Source organism: Rutidosis leptorrhynchoides, chromosome 1 (assembly GCF_046630445.1).
Source record: "Rutidosis leptorrhynchoides isolate AG116_Rl617_1_P2 chromosome 1, CSIRO_AGI_Rlap_v1, whole genome shotgun sequence".
Lineage (NCBI taxonomy): Eukaryota > Viridiplantae > Streptophyta > Magnoliopsida > Asterales > Asteraceae > Rutidosis > Rutidosis leptorrhynchoides.
Genome location: NC_092333.1, coordinates 117,928,594 through 117,948,343, shown reverse-complemented (window position 1 = coordinate 117,948,343; position 19,750 = coordinate 117,928,594). Strand labels below are relative to the sequence as shown.

At 31.8% G+C, this 19,750-nt stretch overlaps 1 non-coding gene across 1 annotated transcript; it reads left to right on the top strand.

Annotated features, from left to right (window-relative positions):
* Window positions 1–6,458: 6,458 nt before the first annotated feature.
* LOC139887237 (small nucleolar RNA R71) lies at window positions 6,459–6,565 on the top strand. The gene has a single exon (XR_011773076.1). It is a non-coding gene; the product is annotated as a small nucleolar RNA R71 (small nucleolar RNA).
* Window positions 6,566–19,750: the final 13,185 nt, after the last annotated feature.

Sequence of the window (19,750 nt, the reverse complement as noted above, 5' to 3'; positions counted from 1 at the left end):
TCACTCATGTTCAAGTTCTGACGAGTAGTCGGTGCCATTTCCTTCAAAAAAGCCAAAAGAATTAAGTTAATCATATAGAATATTAAGAGTAGTCAATAGTATTCCGTAGCATAATATGAACTCATTTATAAAAGCTTTTTCTTCATATTAGCGTTTTATAAATTTTAATTCGGGTAATACCTACCCGTTAAATTCATACTTAGTAGCTAACATACAATTTAACTACTACAATTCTATATGAAAAACTGATTATAATAATATTTCACATTCAAACTTTTATACAATATTTTGCAAATTTACAATACCGCTATTTTACATATATCATGAAATATAGCACATAAAAACTCCGATACAAAACAGTTGCGAAGACAATTCTAGTTAATATGCAAGTCGTTCAACAAAGGCAATAAAGACACGTAATTCATACGTCCAGAAACAAGTCATGCATTCTGGTTTTATTAAGACTACTTCCCATCCTTGGTCTTGTGGGACATAACCGTTGTGACTGTTGACAAGACAACATATTGTAACGTCGTCAAAGGGACGAGGGTTTTGTAATGTCCAATAGCCTCGCAATAATCTAAAAACCTTGTTTCTCATCCCAACTACTGAATCCGTCACTTGTGGGAAGGTTTTATTTAAAAGTTGTAATCCGATATTCTTTTTCTCACTTTGGTGAGAAGCGAACATACTAACCCGTAAGCATAACATGCTTCCTTATGTTGCATGTTAGAAGCTCTTTCTAACTCACGAAATCCTATGTTGGGATATGTTGAGTCAAAATAGGTTCTTAACCCGTAGCGTAAAATTGCATTTGGGTTCCTACTTAACGCTTTAAAGAAAATACGGCGTAACTTACGGTCTCCCCAATGTGATATACCCCACCTATCAAAGGAAAGCCTTTTATAAACTAAGGCATTTCTGGAAAGTCTTTCAAATGTTTGACAAGTTAATTTCGCCATAACTAAATGTGCTGATGAATTCTGACCGACTCTAGACAAGATTTCCTCAATCATATCCTCTGGTAGGTCTTCTAAAATATTCGGTTGTCTACCCTTAACGTCCATTTTGTTTTTATACTGTAAAATAGACAAGGATTAGATTCATAAAAGATAATTAACAAACAATACAAGCAGTTTTACATGGAACATAAAAGTACAAGCACATTACAATACATATAATACACAACATGATTACATCCCTCTAATTTGAATCACTGGTTTCTTCTTCTTCGGACTTGGTTCGTTTTCCTAATTATTTAGGGATATATAGTGTTCCTCTAATATGAGCCGTCGTTTTCCACAATGGTTTAGAAAAACCTGGTGGTTTAGAGGTTCCCGGGTTATTGTTACAATTTAGGAAATACGGACGTTGCCGATACATATAAAGTTCATCGGGGTTGGAATCAGGTTTCTCTATTTTTATACCTTTTCCCTTATTATTTTCTTTTGCTATATTAAATTGGGTCGAGGTAATTTCTATAACATCATCGGAATCCTCATCGGGATCCGATTCATCAGAAAATTGGTAATCTTCCCAATATTTTGCTTCCCCGGCGGAAACACCATTGACCATTTTTAACTTTGGTCCGTTGGTTGAGGATTTTCTTTTATTTAATCGATTTACTGTAGGTATCAATATTTCTTCCTCCGGAACCTCTTCTTCTTCCGATTCTTCCTCTTCTGATTCCTCCTCTTCTGGTTCCTCTTCTTCCGGTTCCTCTTCTTCTGGTTCCTCCTCTTTCGGTTCCTCTTCGGGAATTTGTGAATCTTCCCAATATATATTTGACTCTTCATTATTATTAGGTGAGTCAATGGGATTCGTGCTAGAGGTAGACATCTATCACACAATATCAAACACGTTAAGAGATTAATATATCACATAATATTTACATGTTAATAATATATAGTTTCCAACAAAAATGTTAAGCAATCATTTTTAAAGAAAACACGGTCGAAGTCCAGACTCACTAATGCATCCTAACAAACTCGATAAGACACACTAATGCAAATTTTCTGGTTCTCTAAGACCAACGCTCGGATACCAACTAAAATGTCCCGTTCATATTTATTATAAACGTTCCATATTAATTGATTTCGTTGCGAGGTTTTGACCTCTATATGAGACGTTTTTCAAAGACTGCATTCGATTTTAGAACAAACCATAACCTTTAAAATATTACGACGATTATCAAATAATGACAATCTAAAATATAGCGTTTTTCACACGAGTATTACATAATGGTTTACAATAATATTACACATCAACATAAGTCTTCGAATGCAGTTTTTAAACAATATTATATAAGCATGGACTCCAAATCTTGTCCTTAATTTAGTATGCAACAGCGGAAGCTCTTAATAATCACCTGAGAATAAACATGCTTAAAACGTCAACAAAATTGTTGGTGAGTTATAGGTTTAACCTACATATTATCAAATCATAATAATAGACCACAAGATTTCATTTTTATAACACATCTCATATCAGGCATTTCGCAAACTGCATGGAGATAAAAATCATTCATATGTTGAACACCTGGTAACCGACATTAACTTAATGCATAGAATATCCCCAAAATAGAACCTCTCGTCTGTATAATAATCTCGAAGTACTAAACCATCCATAACCTGAATGGGGGTTGTTAAGCCCAATAGATCTATCTTTAGGATTCACGTCAATTAGGGGCCATTTCCCTAATTCTTAGGCTACCAGACTTGAAGGGCGATATTCGGTTTAATAATCCAATCATAGAATGTAGTTTCGCATACTTGTGTCTATTTTGTAAAACATTTATAAAACTGCATGTATTCTCATCCCAAAAATATTAGATTTTAAAAATAGGACTATAACTCACTTTCACAGATTTTTACTTCGTCGGGAAGTAAGACTTGGCCACTCGTCGATTCACGAACCTATAACAAATATGTATGTATATATCAAAGTATGATCGAAATATATTCACAACACTTTTTATTACGTTTTAATGATTTAAGTGTATTAAGTCAGCTGTCCTCGTTAGTAACCTACAACTAGTTGTCCATAGTTTGATGTACAGAAATAAATTGATATATATTATCTTGAATCAATCCACGACCCAGTGTATACACGTCTCAGGCTAGATCACAACTCAAAGTATATATTTTTGGAATCAACCTCAACCCTGTATAGCTAACTCCAACATTACTGCATATAGAGTGTCTATGGTTGTTCCAAATAATATATATATATATATATATGGGTCGATATGATATGTCAAAACATTTGCATACGTGTATATGGTATTCCAAGATTACATAATATATTAGAATACATGTAATACAATATGAGTTAGCTAGGATATGATTAATATAGATTTGTTACCAATTTTCACGTAGCTACAACAAGAAAAATTATCCAATCTTGTTTTACCCATAACTTCTTCGTTTTAAATCCGTTTTGAGTGAATCAAATTGCTATGGTTTCATATTGAACTCTATTTTATGAATCTAAATAGAAAAAGTATAGGTTTATAGTCGAAAATATAAGTTACAAGTCGTTTTAGTAAGAGGTAGTCATTTCAGTCAAAAGAACGACGTCTAGATGACCATTTTGGAAAACATACTTCCACTTTGAGTTTAACCATGATTTTTGGATATAGTTTCATGTTCATAAGAAAAATCATCTTCCCAGAAGAACAACTTTTAAATCAAAGTTTATCATAGTTTTTAATTAACTAACCCAAAACAGCCCTCGGTGTTACTACGACGGCGTATATCCGGTTTTACGGTGTTTTTCGTGTTTTTCGGTTTTAAATCATTAAGTTAGCATATCATATAGATATAGAACATGTGTTTAGTTGATTTTAAAAGTCAAGTTAGAAGGATTAACTTTTGTTTGCGAACAAGTTTAGAATTAACTAAACTATGTTCTAGTGATTTCAAGTTTAAACCTTCGAATAAGGTAGTTTTATATATATGAATCGAATGATGTTATGAACCTCATTACTACCTCAAGTTTAGTAGGTAAACCTACTGGAAGTGACAAGAAATGATCTAGCTTCAAAGGATCTTGGATGGCTTGAAAGTTCTTGAAGTAGAATCATGACACGAAAACAAGTTCAAGTAAGATTATCACTCGAATTAAGATAGTTATAGTTATAGGAATTGAATCAAAGTTTGTATATGAATATTACCTTGATTTAGAATGATATCTTACTGTAAACAACAAGGATTTCTTGAGGTTGGATGATCACTTTACAAGATTGGAAGTGAGCTAGTAAACTTGGAAGTATTCTTGATTTTATGAAACTAGAACTTGTAGAATTTATGAAGAACACTTAGAACTTGAAGATAGAACTTGAGAGAGATCAATTAGATGAAGAAAATTGAAGAATGAAAGTGTTTATAGGTGTTTTTGGTCGTTGGTATATGGATTAGATATAAAGGATGTGTACTTTTGTTTACATGTAAATAAGTCATGAATGATTACTAATATTTTTGTAATTTTATGAGATATTTCATGCTATTTGCCAAATTATGGTTCCTACATGTGTTAGGTGACTCACATGGGCTGCTAAGAGCTAGTCATTGGAGTGTATAAACTAATAGTACATATATCTAAAAGATGTATATTGTACGAGTACGAATACGGGTGCATACGAGTAGAATTGTTGATGAAACTAAAAGAGGATGTAATTGTAAGCATTTTTGTTAAGTATAAGTATTTTGATAAGTGTCTTGAAGTCTTTCAAAAGTGTATGAATACATATTAAAACACTACATGTGTATACATTTTAACTGAGTCGTTAAATCATCGTTAGTCGTTACATGTAAATGTTGTTTTGAAACCTTTAGGTTAACGATCTTGTTAAATGTTGTTAATCCATTGTTTATCATATCTAAATAGATGTTAAATTATTACATTATCATGATATTATGATATATTAATATATCTTAGTATGATATATATACAGTTAAATGTTGTTACAACGATAATCGTTATATATATCGTTTCGAGTTTCTTAATTCAATAAACTCAATTTTATGTATATAACTCATTGTTAAAATACCTAATGAGATACTTACTTATCATAATATCATGTTAACTATATATATAATCATATATATGTCATCATATAGTTTTTACAAGTTTTAACGTTCGTGAATCACCGGTCAACTTGGGTGGTCAATTGTCTATATGAAACCTATTTCAATTAATCAAGTCTTAACAAGTTTGATTGCTTAACATGTTGGAAACACTTAATCATATAAATAACAATTTCATTTAATATACATAAACATGGAAAAGTTTGGGTCACTACAACACAATCACTAAGTAGACAAGGAACAATAAATTCACCCGGATCACCCAACATGGGTGGAGGTTTTGGTGGAACTATCTTCACCGGGTTTATCTTTACGGTTTTTGTTTCTTGTACTTTCTTATTCTTCTTCTTCTTTCCAGAGGTATCACAAACTTTATTACCTATTACTTTCTCATACTCAACTCCTTTTCTTGGAAACGGGATGGGTGGTCTGTATGGTGCCACCACTGGCTTTACATACTCGGGTAGTGGTGGTGGCGTAACTTCTTCATTATTACTCACATCTAAAACCTTTCCATCTTCTGGTGTTAGTTTTTCAGCATTTGTTGACACCATGTTAACATTCTCATTCCGAGGACTTACTTCAGTATTATTTGGTAGCTTTCCTTGTTCCCTCTCACTCATCATGCTAGCAAGAGTACCTACGTGTTTTTCTAGATTCAAAATGGAAGCTTGTTGAGTTCTTAATGACTGATCAAACCTCTCATTTGTTTGGATTTGAGATGTAATAAATTGTGTTTGAGATTCCATTAGCTTTGCCATCATTTCTTCTAGATTTGGCTTTTTCTCTTCGATTTGTTGTGATGGTTTAAACAAGCTAGGTCTTTGTTGATTGAAAGTGTTGTTTTGAGTTGGTTGGTTATTCGGAATTTATTGGTTGTACGAGTTATTGTTTGGCCCATTTGGATTGTAAAGAATGGTTTGATTTCGATTAAAATTTGGCCTTGGCTGTTGATAATTATTTTGATAATTATTTCCCGGCCTTTGGTTCATGTAGGAAACATTCTCACGTTGTTCCATCGTTTGCTCGATGTGATAATCTTTCGTTAAGTGTAGTCCACCGCATTGCTCACAACTGATTCGTATTGCGTGAATATCTTTAGTCATCTTTTCCATTCGTCTCTCAAAAGCATCTATTTTTGCAGAAACGGAATCAAAGTCATGGCTTGAATCGGCTCTAGCCACTTTAGATGAATGAAAAATATCTTTTTCTTGGTGCCACTCATGTGAGTGGGAGGCTGTGTTATCAATAATTTTGTAAGCTTCGGTTGCGGTTTTCTTCATAATGGAACCACCAGCTGCTGTGTCGATATCTTTTCGTGTAGCAACATCAACACCTTGGTAGAATATTTGTACTATTTTATAAGTGTCTAAACCATGTTGAGGACATCCTCTCAACAACTTTTCGAATCTTGTCCACGCCTCATATAGAGTTTCATTTGGCTTTTGCGTGAACGTAACAATTTCTCCTTGAAGTCTCACAGCTTTAGATGCCGGAAAGAATTGTTTAAGAAATTTCTCAACTAAAACATCCCATGTGTCAATCGCTCCTTCAAGTAACAATTCTAACCAATCTTTGGCTTCTCCATTTAAAGTCCAGGGAAACAACATGAGATAGATCTGTTCATCCTCAACTTCTCTGATTTTGAATAGAGTACAGATCCTATTAAAGGTTCGAAGTTGTTTGTTTGGATCTTCTTTTGGCGTACCACTATATTGGCATTGATTAGTTACCATGTTTAGGATTTGTCCCTTGATTTCATAATCTGATGTATTAATGTCTGGCTTAATAATGGCGTGACCTTGGCCCGTGCGTGTGGCTCTCATTCGATCTTCCATACTTAGAGGTTCAGTTACTTCCATTATTGAATTTGTTGAATACGAATCACTAAAGGATTCTGATTTAATGGTTTGTGGTTCAGGAGGAATGATTAGTGGTTCCGGATCTTGAAATTGTCCTTGAATATCCTCCGGGTTCTTAATTGTGAAGTCAGGTTCAAAAAATGGATTATCGGAAATTTGAATTGGAGTACTTGGTCGACTAGATGATTCTAAAGAAAAATCAAAGGCGATAATATTGGCTAGATGTCTTGATCGAGTTATAGGTGGTGAACGTACGAAAGGTGGTGAACGTTTTGCTCGGTGCATTCACTGAAGATCCTATTAGTTATAAAGATAAAAATTATTAAAGTTATCAAATTAATAGATTTTTCTGATTTTGCCCACGTTTTGAATAGCCAATAGATGAAGCAGGTAGCCAGGACCCTTTAAATCGGAAGCCCACAACTCGCCACTAACAAATCCAACTATTACTACGAACCAGAAAATTTGGATGTCTTTCAATTTAACCACTTAAAATAATTTTTCGTCGAAGTTTTAAAGAAAATAAAGAAAATTATATGTCCTAAAAACTAGAGCGTCGAGAAATGAGAAAGAAAAAGAATGCGTCGAAAAACGTCGAAAAATAAAAGGTCGAAAAATAAAAATAAGAAAGAAAAACGTCGAAACTTAAAAGTCTAAAAACTAAATCTAAAAAGTTGCGCCTAAAGGTATTAAAGCTTAAAAGGAAATCTATATCCAAAATGGCAATGATTTAAAAGGAACTAAAATATATAAATGGCGTTGCAAAATTTTAAAGCGTCTAAATTCTAAATCTAAAGAAAAAGCACTTAAGGAATTTTACGGCAAAGTCTTAAAAGTTAAAAATCTACGGCAAATCTATAACTACGAAACTGATATTACGAACGACACGATTAAAAAGATATAAATTATAAAAGTTATAAAAGAAAAATGATAAAAATAAAATTTTATATAAAAATATTATTTTTATAGTATTATTATATAAAAATATTAATCTATATAATTAATAATAAAAATAAAAACTTAGTATTACAAATTAATATTAAACAAGAGATAATTATATTAATTAATTAATTAAACCCTAATTTAATTAAATAATATTAATTATAATAAAACCCTACAGCCGTAATTAATGTTTAAGGTTTTGGCCAGTCAGATCAGCTCATGCGGTCGCATGAGTTTACACCATCGGGATCATGCGGTCGCATGGTCCAAGATATCAGAAATAATTCGGGCCACTAATCCGTTCTGCCCAATTTTAATTCATATATTTATTTGATTTTTTATTTTCAAAAATATATATTTAGAATATTTATAAAATAGAATAAACTTATATTTTACATACTAAAAATAAAAATACTTTTTTTTAATTTTTATAAACAAAATTCTTAAAAATAACAAATATATAGATTTTTGAACACTTATATATATATATATAAAAAGAAATATATATATATATATATAAAAAGAAATATATATATATATATATATATATATATATATTTATATATATATATATATATATATATATATATATATATATATATATTTCTTTTTATATATATATATTTTTTAATACAAAATATTTTTACAAAATTAGAGATAAGAAATATAGCGTAAAAATATAGCGTTTCGCCGGGTCCCCGGCAGCGGTGCCAAAAACTTGATGTGATGCGCGAGGTGTATACGAAATACTATTATTTTTACTACGAAATACTACGAAATATTACACAAGTTTTACTAATTTACGGATGGGATATACCTAAACCTTGCTACAACACTTATAGGCAATGTACCTAATCGTAGAGTAGTGTAGTTTTTAGTAAGTCCGGTTCGTTCCACATGGAGCTAGCTGAGTTTAACACTATAATTTTAACAACTATATTTATATAAAATATATATAATTATATATAGTAATATTATTATAAAATGGGGTTTTTACCGTTTAATGACCGGTTTGTCGATTTAATATTTTAAGCGTAAAGATAAATGACGATAATATAAAATGCGTAAAATAAAATTGCGATAAATTAAATTGCAGTAATTAAAATGACAGTAAATAAAGGTACGATGAAATATGAAATAAAATTATTATGCTTATTTAAACTTCCGTAATCATGATGTTTGACGTTTTGATTTTAATTTATTTATCTGGGTTAATTGTCCTTTGTCCTGGATTTATTTGATACCTATCTGGTTTTTGTCCATAATAGTCCATCGATCATAATTATAAAATGCTCGTCAAATTAACCTTATTCCCGAAGTCAAATATTCCAACTAATTAGGGATCGAACTGTAATAAGGTTTTATTACTTTGTTAATAATTACACCAGGTTATCGACTGCGTGTAATCCAAGGTTTTAATACTTTGTTAACAATTACACCAATTATCCTTGTATGTAATCCACCCCTGTTTTAATGAGATATGAATATTAATTTACCCACTTGATCAGAATGAATAATCAATTACCCAACCCGAATAATTAAGTAAATGATTGTAAACGATGTCGTATAAACGTCACTAAATAGGACATTCGTAATCAATTTAATAATTATTAGTTTAACTAATTTGAAGATAGGTTCGACATGTTCCAATGAGTTGTCGTTCAATTAGACAATACCCCCTACCTATTAATAGTCAATAGTCCAATGTTCACAAGTGTCGGTCTTTTGTCCAAACCCGAATTATGGTACAAAATCCAATAACCCAATCTTAATTTTTAGTCAAACATCACGATTACTTCGGCTCAAATAAGCATAATAATAACTTAGTTACGATACATTAATTTAAAAAGGAAGAACATAGCTTACAGTGATTATTTATTGCGTAGCGTTACCCGGACAGAGTTCCAACTTTAAAACCCATAAAACTTTTTTACAATAACCCAATTATTATTAAACTTAAATTAAACTTAATATTATATAAATATATATAATTGATTACACAGGAAGAATGAAAAATGGTGTACATAATTCGCAGAAAACTGGCCAATTTATAGGACTTGGCCTACTACAAGGCACCATGGGATCGCATGGATTTTAGGCATCCTGGCCATGCGATCGCATGGCCAGCTGGATCAGCTCAAAATGCACTAAAAACGTGGGCGGCTGTTATTTATTTAATATTTAATATAATATATATAATTTTATATAATTATATATATATTATATTATATTCTTGTGCATAGTTGACTCGTAATTTTAGCTCCGTTGACTCGTACGTTTCTTCTCGATTTATGTCTCGGTTCTGGATTTTCGAATGTCCTTACGTACGCGGAGATATCTTGTACTTTGCGTTACTCTTGTAATTTTTAGACGTTTCTCATCATTAAATTGAACCACTTGAATTATATCTTGTACATTTGAGCTTTCTGGTCATTTTCGTCTTCAAATCATCATTGTCTTCTTTTGTCTTCGCACTTATTTATTTAAACGAATATTACATAAAAATAGAACAATTACAACTAAAAGCTTTACATATTGGAAGGATATTGTGCCTAAATATATGTTCATTTGGAGCACTATTAGTGATTAGTGTAGAAAAGTGATTAAAAATACCCAGTTTGTAATTACAAAGCTCGTCGAATGATAGATGGCGCGCCTCATCGTTCATTCCTTTTCTTGTTTTATCACACATGTTTTTCTTCAAAAACGGTTGCTTTTCTGAACTGGTTGCTAATCTTTGAAAATACGTCTTTTACCCTAACTTATCATGCATGTTTATTAACGAGTTATGTACTAACCCGAACCCCGAATTTAACGTTAAGTGGGGTTAGACTTCCCCACACTTAGCTGACGACATGTGAAGTCGGTAGAATAGGTTCCACGAATTAAAATAGTGAGCCAGTTATTTACATCCCAGGTGGTGTATAATATATCAATGGATTTAAAGTTTAGACCCACCCGATCATCACTACTTAATTCTTTTTTAAGTGTAGCTTTTAGTAAATGGATGCATCTCTTTTCTGGTTCTTGGTCAAATGGATTGTTATACACTGACATACATATTTCTATAGGGTGAACAATTCCTAACATTTTCTTCTGTTCATTCTCGGGATCAAAGTTTTCTCCTCTATTACCCAATTGGGTGAAATCCGAGGTGTCAATATCTATTACAGCTCGTAGTTCATCTTCGGTAGATGATTCTTCTATTGAGAATATTGGGTTGGAAGGTTATGGAATGGTGAATTTCGGGATCGAAGCAAAATCTTCTTCTTTAACGGTCATTATCGGTCCCACCACTTTGGTCTCGGGGGTAAAATTTTCAGCGTTATCGTTTTCCCAAGAGTATCAATTTATCACCCGTACTTCTTCTTCATCCATAGATGGATCGATGATATTGTCGGTAGAGGCTAATGTGTCGATATGTTGTGAAATTGGTAAGACTGAATAAAAAGTATCATCAGGATAATTCTTGATTTCGGAGCTCTCGAATTCATCAAAATTCGATGATATGAGATTTTCTTGTACATGACTCCTCAGATCAACAGGTGTGTAGCCTGATAGAGTTTTAGTTTGCCTATTTGCAAACTCTCTCATTTGTTCATTTTGAGCGTCAAATTTTTCGAGTTTGATTTTTATATAATCTAAAAAAATTTCATACACATAATATTTCTCGTCATCTGGTTGTTGAGTTTGGATATATTATTGGGAATAATCCCAATTTGAATTGTATTCCTCATAATCATTCCATTCAGGCTCTATGGGTGCATAATTTTCCATATGAACGTAATAATAACATTCCCATGTTGAGTGATAATCTCCACAGATTTCACAACCAGTTATTGTTTCGTTATTCGTGATCCAAATTTGACCGAACGAATTTTCCTCAACACTTGTTTGAGAGTATTGATATAATTGATTTCACGTGTTAGAAAGAGTTTCCAACATATTCTCGAAATTTTCCATAATACACTTATTACCAAATTTTAGCTACAATGTGGTGCATTTACTAATTATCCTATTAGTTATAAAAATAAAAATTATATAAGTTATCAAATTAATAGACTTTTCTGATTTTGCCCAAGTTTCGAATAGCCAATAGATGCAGCAGGTAGCCAGGACCCTTTAAATCGGAAGTCCACAACTCGCCACTAACAAATCCAACTATTACTATGAACCAGAAAATTGGTGTCTATTAACTCAATCGCTTACAATAATTTTTCGTCGAAATTTAAAGAAATTTAAAGAAAGTTCTATGTCCTAAAAACTAGAGCGTAGAAATGAAAAAGAAAAAGCGCGTCGAAAAACAAAAGGTCAAAAAATAAACGTCGAAAGAAAAGCGTCGAAACTTAAAAGTCTAAAAACTAAAAACTAAAAATTGCGTCTAAAGGTATTAAAGCTTAAATGCAATTCTAAATGGAAAACGGCAATTACTCAAAAAGTACTAAAATCTATAAACTTAAAACGACGCCGTAAAATTCTAAAGCGCCTAAATCTTAATCTAAAGAAAAAGCACTTAAGCAATTTTACGGCAAAGCCTAAAAACTAAACTTAAAGTAAGGCGCAATGAAACTAAAACTATAATTACGAACTAAACGATTAAAAAGATACAAATAATAAAAAGATATATTATAAAAATGATAAAAATAAAATTTTATATAAAAATATTATTTTTAGAGTATTATTATATAAAAATATTAATCTAAATAATTAATACAAATAATTAAAACTTAATATTACTAAATATATTAAAACTAGATTTAAATATATTAATTAATAAAAACACTAATTAGGTTAAATATTAATAATAATAAATAATTAGAACCCTAATCCGTAATTAATGGCTTGGGTTGACCTGTCAGACCAGCTCCGCGATGGCGATGATTTTTTTACCTTTCCTGCTCCGCGATCGCGATGATATGCAGGCTCAGATTTATTGCAGGCTCAAATTCGTTGGTTTTTTATTATTATTATTTTTACAAATATAAATTAAAAATATAGCATTTTAGCGCTCCCCGGCAGCGGCGCCAAAAACTTGATGTGTGCAGCGGCGTATACGAAATACTATTATTTTTAATACGAAATACGATACAAATTACACAAGTTTTAATTATTTATTTACAAATGGGATATACCTAAACTCTGCTACAACACTATAGGGAGTGTACCTAATCATAGAGTAGTATAGTTTTTAGTAAGTCCGATTCGTTCCACATGGAGACGACTTATTTTACATTATATTTTTATGTAACTATATTTGTACAATATATATATATATATATATATATATATATATATATATATATATATATATATATATATATATATAATTACTTATAGTAATAATATATAAAAGGAGGATTTACCGTTTAATAACCGGTTTGTCGATTTTATATTTTAAGTCAAGCGTAAAGTAACTAACGATATTTAAATAACGATAAAAAAATAACAATAATTAAAATGACATTAAATAAGAGTACGAGGAAATATAAAATAAAATAATTATGCTTATTTAAACTTCCGTAATCATGATGTTTGACGTTTTGATTTTAATTTATTACCCTGGGTTAATTGTCCTTTGTCCTGGTTTATTTGAAACCTATCTGATTTTTGCCCATAATAGTCCATCGGTCATAATTATAAAATGCTCGTCAAATTAACCTTATTTTTGAAGTCAAATATTCCAACTAATTGGGGACTTAAACTGTAACAAGATCTTAATACTTTGTTAATGATTACGCTAGGTTATTGACTGCGTGTAATCTAAGGTTTTAATACTTTGTTAACAATTACACCAATTACCCTTGAATGTAATCCACCCCTGTTTTAATGAGTCCATTGACTATTAATCCATCCCCATGTCCGGTCAAATGAACAATTATTCGTATTTATAAATATCCTGCTCACCGTACCTGATAGTGCTCCAAATGAACATATATTTAGGCACAATATTCTTCCAATATGTAAAGCTTTTAGTTGTAATTGTTCTATTTTTATGTAATATTCGGTTAAATAAATAAGTGCGAAGAGAAAAGAAGAAAACGACGATTTGAAGACGCAAATGACCAAAAAGCCAAAAAGTACAAAGTACAATCCAAGTGGTTCGAAATATTGATGAGAAACGTCTAAAAATTACAAGAGTACGAGCCACGGAACGCAATATACAAAATATCTCAGCGTACGAAAGGACGTTCGAAAATCCGGAACCGGGGCATAAACCAACTATCAACGCGCGACGCAACGGAGCAAAAATGACAAGTCAACTATGCACATGAATAAAATATAATATATAAATAATTCTTAAAATTATATATATATTATATTATATAATAAAACGTCGGCAAAACTAGAAAACAAAGTGATGTATGTTGGCCAGCCTGTCCATGCGATCGCATGGAAATAACAAAGGGAATCCATGCGATCGCATGGATCCCAAAATCAGCTCACATCTATAAAAGGCCAGCGAATTGAAGAGTAATATACACCTTTTTCTTCTTCTTCCTCTGTAATCATAATTATATTTTTAATTATAATTTTAATTTTAAATTAAGTTTAATAATAATTGGGTTATTGTAAGAAATGTTTTAAGGTTTTGTAAGTCGAAACTCTGTCTGTGTAACGCTACGCGATTAATCACCACTGTAAGCTATGTTCTTCCTTTTTAAATTAATGTCTCGTAACTAAGTTATTATTATGCTTATTTGAGCCAAAGTAATCATGATGTTAGACTAAATATTAAGACGGGATTATTAGATTTTGTACCATAATTAAGGTTTGGACAAAAGACCGATACTTGTGGACATTGGACTATGACTATTAACAGATAGGGGGTATGGTCTAATTGAGCGACAACTCATTGGAACCTGTCGAACCTATCTTCAAATTAGTTAATCTAATAATTATTAAAATGATTATGTATGTCCTATTTAGTGACGTTTATACGACATCTTTTACGATCATTTAATTAATTATTTGGGTAGGGTAATTGATTATTCATTCTGATCAAGTGGGTAAATTAATGTTCATATCTCATTAAAACAGGGGTGGATTACATACAAGGATAATTGGTGTAATTGTTAACAAAGTATTAAAACCTTGGATTACACGTAGTCGATAACCTGGTGTAATCATTAAACAAAGTATTAAAACCTTGTTACAGTTCGAATCCCTAATTAGTTGGAATATTTGACTTCAGGAATATGGTTAATTTGACGATCATTTTATAATTATGACCGATGGACTATTATGGACAAAAACCAAAAAGGTATCAAATAATCCAGGACAAAGACAATTAACCCGGGTAACAATTAATTAAAATCAAAACGTCAAACGTCATGATTACGGAAGTTTAAATAAGCATAATATTTTTATTTCATATTTCATCGTAGCTTTATTTACTGTCATTTTAATTACTGCAATTTACTTTATCGTAATTTAAATTCTGTCATTTATATTATCGTCATTTATCTTTACGCTTTATTTAAAATCGACAAACCGGTCATTAAACGGTAAAACCCCCTTTTTATAATAATAATAATACTACTATATATATATATATATATATATATATATATATATATATACACAAATATAATCGTTTAAAAATATAGTGTACGCAATAAGCCGTCTCCCTGTGGAACGAACCGGACTTACTAAAAACTACACTACTCTACGATTAGGTACACTGCCTATAAGTGTTGTAGCAAGGTTTAGGTATATCCACTATTTAAATAAATAAATAACTTGTGTAAAATTGTATCGTATTTAATAGTATTTCGTAATAAAAATATAACTATTTCGTATACACCTCTGCGCACATCAAGTTTTTGGTGCCGCTGCAGGGGAATCGACGAAGCGAAACGCTATAAAAAAATATTTTTATTAAGTTTTAATTTCTTTTTGTAAAAATACGTTTTAAATATTAAAAAAATACAAAGATATAAAAATGAAAACGAAATATATATATTTTTAAGAGTTTGTTTAAAATATAAAGTTTTTCTATTTCTATTTCTATTTTAGTTTTTAAAAATTAAGTTTTTATTTATTTTATATAAATAAATTAAAAACAGAAAAAAATATATAATAGAATTCGGGTCGTACTGTAGCAGCCCAAATTTGGCCTGGTATCCGAATCCATGCGATCGCATGAGCCTGTCTGACAGGTCTGATTCCTCTGCTGGTACGGATTAGGGTTAATAATTTTAATTATTATTAATATTAAACCCTAATTAGGGTTAATTATTATATTAATTAGTTTTAGTTTTATTTATTTTGTATTTTTAAGTTATAATTAGTTTTATTAATATATAAATTAATACTTTTATAAAATAATAATGTAAAAATAATATTTTTATAAAAATATGTAATTTTATTATTTTTTATATCTTTTTATAAATTGTATATTTTAATCGTTTATTTCGTAATTTGTATATTTATCGTTCGTAACTAGTTTTAAACTTAGTATTTTGCCGTAGTAATTTTTATATTTCTAGATTTTTAGACTTTACCGTAAAATCCCTTAAGTGCTTTTTCTTTAGACTAAGATTTAGGTGCTTTAGAATTTTGCGATACCGTTTTAAGATTTTAGTACTTTTTAAGATATTGCCGTTTTGGATATAGAATTCCTTTTAAGCTTTAATACCTTTAGATGTAAGTTTTAATATTTATTTTTCGACTGTTTGTTTTTCGACGCTTATTTTTCGACCTTTTATTTTTCGACGTTTTTCGACGTTTTTCGACGCTCTTTTTCTTTCTTTTTTCTCGACGCTCTAGTTTTTAGGACATGGAATTTTCTTTATCTTCTTTAAATTTCATAACGAAAAATTATTTTAAGCGGTTAAATTGATAGACATCCAAAATTTTCTAGTTCGTAGTAATAGTTGGATTTGTTAGTGGCGAGTTGTGGGCTTCCGATTTCAAGGGTCCTGGCTACCTGCTGCATCTATTGGCTATTCGAAACGTGGGCAAAATCAGAAAAGTCTATTAATTTGATAACTTATATAATTTTTATCTTTTATAACTAATAGGATATTCTGTGAATGCACCGAGCAAAACGTTCACCACCTTTCATACGTTCACCACCTGTAACTCGATCAAGACATCTAGTCAATATTGTCGCCGTTGATTTTTCTTTAGAATCGTCATCTAGTCGACCAAGTACTCCAATTCAAATTTTCGATAATCCATTTTTTGAACCCGACCTCAAAATTGAGAATCCGGAGAATATTCAAGGACAATTCAGAGATCCTGAACCACTAATCATTCCTCCTGAACCACAAACCGTTAAATCAGAATCCTCTAGTGATTCGTATTCAACAATTTCAATTATGGAAGTAACGAAACCTCTAAGTATGGAAGACCGAATGAGATCCACACGCACAGGCCAAGGTCACGCCATTATTAAGCCAGACATTAATGTGCCAGATTATGAAATCAATGGACAAATCCTACACATGGTAACTAATAAATGCCAATATAGTGGTACGCCAAAAGAAGATCCAAACGAACATCTTCGAACCTTTAATAGGATCTGTACTCTATTCAAAATCAGAGAAGTTGAGGATGAACAGATCTATCTCATGTTATTTCCCTGGACTTTAAAGGGAGAAGCCAAAGATTGGTTAGAATCGTTACCTGAAGGGGCGATTGATACATGGGATGTTTTAGTTGAAAAATTTCTTAAACAATTCTTTCCGGCATCTAAAGCCGTGAGACTTCAAGGAGAAATTGTTACGTTCGCGCAAAAGCAAAATGAAACATTATATGAGGCGTGGACAAGATTTGAAAAGTTGTTGAGAGGATGTCCGCAACATGGTTTAGACACTTATCAAATAGTACAAATATCTACCAAGGTGTCGACGTTGCTACACGCAAAGACATCGACATAACAGCTGGTGGTTCCATTATGAAGAAAACCGCAACTGAAGCTTACAAAATTATTGATAACACTGCCTCCCACTCACATGAGTGGCATCAAGAAAAAGATATCTTTCATTCATCTAAAGTGGCTAGAGCCAATTCTAGCCATGACTTTGATTCCGTTTCCGCAAAAATAGATGCTTTCGAGAGACGAATGGAAAAGATGAATAAAGATATTCACGCAATACGAATCAGTTGTGAGTAATGCGGTGGATCACATTTAACGAAAGATTGTCACATTGAGCAAACGATGGAACAACGTGAGAATGTTTCCTACATGAACCAAAGGCTGGGAAATAATTATCAAAATAATTATTAACCTCCAAGGCCAAACTTCATTCGAAATCAAAACATTCTTTACAATCCAAATGGGCCAAACAATAACTCATACAACCAAAAAGGTCTGAATAACCAACCAACTCAAAACAACACTTTCAATCAACAAAGACCTAGCTTGTATAAACCACCACAACAAACCGAAGAGAAAAAGTCAAATCTAGAAGAAATGATGGCAAAACTAATGGAATCTCAAACACAATTTATAACATCTCAAACCCAAACAAATGAGAGGTTTGATCAATCACTAAGAACTCAACAAGCTTCCATTTTGAATCTAGAAAAATACGTAGGTACTCTTGCTAGCATGATGAGTGAGAGGGAACAAGGAAAGCTACCGAGTAATACTGAAGTAAATCCTTGGAATGAGAATGTTAATATGGTTTCAACGAATTCTGAAAAACTAGCACAAGAAGATGGAAAGGTTTTAGATGTGAGTAACAATGAAAAAGTTACAACACCACCACTACCCGAGTATGTAAAACCAGTGGTGGCACCATATAGACCACCCATCCCGTTTCCAAGAAAAGGAGTTGAGTATGAGCAAGTAATAGGTAATAAAGTTTATGATACCTCTGGAAAGAAGAAGAAGAATAAGAAAGTACAAGAAACAAAAACCGTAAAGATAAACACGGTGAAGACAGTTCCACCAAAACCTCCACCCAGGGTGGGTGATCCAGGTGAATTTATTGTTCCTTGTCTACTTAGTGATTGTGTCATGTATGATGCACTAGCAGATTTAGGTGCGAGTGTGAGTGTTATGCCTCTTTCATTATATAAGAGATTAGGAGTAGGTGAGTTAAGTCCAACAGAGATGAGTGTTCGACTCTTTGATCAAACCATTAGGCACCCAGTTGGAATTGCTGACAACCTACCCATTCAAGTAGGCAATTTAACCTTTCTAGTCGAATTTATTGTCATTGACATAGAAGAGGACTCAAACATTCCTCTAATTTTAGGTCGGCCATTCTTAGCATCCACCGGGGCGTTATTTGATGTAAGAGAGGGTAGAATGACACTTAGTGATGGTCACAAATCAGTCACCTTTGTGATTCGAAAGGCTAAATCTCCACCAATCAAAACCGTTGAACCAACAAAAACGATTGGTAAGAACCATGTTATTTTACCAACTCCAACTGTAGTGCTTAGCAATAATAAAACACCTAAGTGTGGGGAAGATGAAGTAATACCTAATGATGACCTGATAACAAAGAACCCCATTGTTGATACAAAATTAAATGACTCGGTTATTAACAGTTCAATGAAGAAACTTATTAAACGGATTCGCGATGCTAGAACCAAGAGGAACTTTAAGTTATGTAACCGGTTAGTATCCAATCTATCGCCTAAATAAAAGGTGAAACTAGTTGAATTTGTGGATATTACACAGGAATCCGACCAATGGCTTAAAGCAAAAGTCACAGATATGCAAGTTGATTATGGTCCAAAAGAAATTGACGATGTAGTTAATCACAATTTCGACACCACAGCTACCTAAGTGTGGGGAGATTCAAATATTATAAAAAGAAAACGTTGTCTAGAGTTAGTTGTTCTCTTCTCATGTAGTTCCGAGAATGGAATCCGATTGGTCTTTTCCACTAGCAGACA